The sequence below is a fragment of the Alosa pseudoharengus genome, unplaced genomic scaffold (assembly GCF_046254945.1).
Source record: "Alosa pseudoharengus isolate Yale_2024_CS ecotype anadromous, Long Island Sound unplaced genomic scaffold, YU_APseudo_1.1 YU_APseudo_1.1_scf_20, whole genome shotgun sequence".
NCBI classification, from domain to species: Eukaryota; Metazoa; Chordata; class Actinopteri; order Clupeiformes; family Clupeidae; genus Alosa; species Alosa pseudoharengus.
Genome location: NW_027468664.1, coordinates 20454202 through 20457094, shown reverse-complemented (window position 1 = coordinate 20457094; position 2893 = coordinate 20454202). Strand labels below are relative to the sequence as shown.

Sequence of the window (2893 nt, the reverse complement as noted above, 5' to 3'; positions counted from 1 at the left end):
AACAGTGGACATGTTTATTAGTGTGTAAAGTGTTTTACAATATGTGTTGCATCTTGCAAAGATATTTATTAAGAGAAATCAAGCTTCGGTGTCCATGTCTGATCGGTGCCAGTCCATTGTCCTCAGTCTATCTCACTGTCCACTGTTCATTGAGGCCTCTCAACCTATGAAAATAAAACCAACAAACAATCAGTGTTTAGCTGAAAGGTCTACTGTGAGTCTTTCTCGTTAATTGTTTATTCATCTCTGCGCAAAGAGGTCTCATAAGCATCAGGCAATCAGGATACACAAGTCTGTGCACCTAAGAGACAATCAGTTGTTTCTCACACACACATATATACCTTGGATCGTATACATCATAATAAATATCATTACACCTTCTCTGCACACACACGACTTGGTCAATACAATGAGTTAATTAAGAACCAAGGACATTTCTATCGTCATACAACACATTATTTGCAATCTACACACACATTACTGAAACAGAAGTATCAAGACAACACACAGTTAAAGTATAATAATTAGGTTATTGTAATATACTGTGTCTATTTCTCAATAACTTTTAGAAAATCTGCATGGAGTCGATGAAGAAGCATAAATCAGCCTGTAGAAATACTGTTAAACTAGGGTCTCTTGAGTCTTGATCATATTATCGATATAGAACATATTCAGTTTGAAACTCTTAGAAGCTAGCTAGCTACCAGCTAGTTATCGCAATCCAGTTGTCTGGCAACATCACGGCACGAAAAAATTGCCCCACGTAGCATTAGCTAACAGACAACACAACGATGAAAAAAGCTTAACTAGGGGGACATATCCAGTTTTCCATGAATGATACTGTTTAACCTGAGATTGTAACGTGTTCTTACAGGCCTAAAAGGCACAATGATATGACAATGACCAATCATATTGTTCTATCAAAGAGTAACGTTATAGTAGTCTAACTGGTTCTGAACTATGGAAAAAACGTTAACTTAGTCGATGAAACTACGCTGGCTAGCCAGCCAGCGCTAGCATATAATGTACATTATATAAAGTAACGTTAACAGACATGGCATATGATATCAACTTACTTGGACGTTTTCTGATGTGCCAGTCGCTTCCATCTCTTCTTTCTCTGTTCGACACTGTAAGGAGGTTCAGGAGACAGCTTGCTAAGAGGGTGCTATGCTCTTTGCTTCGCGCTCGGCACTTGTCACGCGATCACAATAGCTCTGCACTCGATTGCTCTTCCTTAGCTACCAGCTGTTTTTGTCTCGGTAGACTGAAATTGAATTTCACGTTTTGAAACTGAATTTTGAGAACTGAATGTGAAAGTTCCAAGAGCGAAATTTTCAGTCAGGATAATTTATGTATCAGAGCAAATTAGTTCAATTTCAAAATATTATATTCAATTTCAAGTTGACTGAGATTCAGTTCCAATCTAATGAATTCAGTTTCAATATATACTATTCAAATTCGTTTTTCCAATACAATTGCTCAAATTCATATTCAAATTCATATTCAAATTCGGTTTAAGGTGACACAAGTTTCACTCCATACACCAAATCCAAGAACGATGGAGCGTACTACCAAGGTTGCGACGCAAGTTAACAAACAACGCTTTCTAGAAACGAGCCCCTGGAAAGTACATTTAAGGACACTATACTCTTTGTGTACTAAACCCTTAAATCCACCCATATTTGCTTTGCCAAAAAAAATGTCAGATTAAAGATCAGTCTACAGAGTTAAGCACAGTCATCAAACCAGTTGGAAAGGTTTGAAGTTTGCACTGGCTTACTTCCCTTGGCCAGTGACCAGAGTAGCCTGTCTGTGTTTGGTGGAGCAGTGGCATGACTATGAGATGGCAGTGGCATGACTATGAGATGGCAGTGGCATGACTATGAGATAGCAGTGGCATGACTATGAGATAGCAGTGGCATGACTATGAGATGTCAGGCGCCTGCCTACCCGCCGCTCCCTCATCCCTGTGTTCGACGTGCCAAGACGCCCCAATCTGAAAGAAACGCCAACCCAGAATTGGGCAAAGCAGTGAACTTCCAACACCAGACTGGATACAAATGCACACCATGAATAAGTCTGTGTAGCCTGAAATATGCAGCCTCAGTGCTGTTCACACAAGCCTCTCTGGCGGGAGAGAGAGAGAGAGAGAGAGAGAGAGAGAGAGAGAGAGAGAGAGAGAGAGAGAGAAAGGAAGAGAAAAAAGTAAATGGGTTATTTTATCCGGCACATCTTACTCTGTGTTTCAAAAACCACAGGCTGTGTCAGTCAAGATGTGATGACCTGTATTTGTAAACCCCAGGCGATGTCAATCAAATGGGAAAGAAGACGAAAAGCAAAATTTATATTCCATGGAGGCAACATTCCGGTAAATTTTACACTGAACCAAGGTGTTTAAGCAAGACACATTTATTTACAGTATATTTCACACTTCAATGTGTTTTACATAAACACAACGAACATCAAGTACACAGTAAATAAAAGGTAAGTGACATATCATATTAAAACTAAAAGTGCAGCAAAACAAATATATATAGCATGCTATCATAGTTGAAAAGATAAATGTTTTTAAAATGGATTTAAAAATGCTGAGACATATCTAGATCAGAAGCCTGATTGAAATGTACCAAAATGTTGACTTAAGTGAAAAAATACCCCCCTGCCCCTTAAAAGTTTGTGCATCAAAACCGAAGGATATGTTGGAATGTCTGATACTGGAGTAGATGTACTCAACTTCAGCTCAACTCATCTTCAGATGAATGAAGTGAGCCTAGTGCAATATCAGCTGAGATCCAGATATGCCTTCAGGTGTGAGACACTGCACACCAGAACAGGCTGACTAGGCCAATCAATGCTAAATCAATACCGATTCTCTGCATTACAGGGTGCT

At 39.2% G+C, this 2893-nt stretch overlaps 1 long non-coding RNA gene across 1 annotated transcript; it reads right to left on the bottom strand.

Annotated features, from left to right (window-relative positions):
* Positions 1-1465, bottom strand: LOC143136663 (uncharacterized). Its single transcript, XR_012989385.1, has 2 exons — positions 1077-1465; positions 1-164 (listed from the first exon to the last, which is right to left on the bottom strand). It is a non-coding gene; the product is annotated as an uncharacterized LOC143136663 (long non-coding RNA).
* Between the last annotated feature and the right edge of the window lie 1428 nt (positions 1466-2893).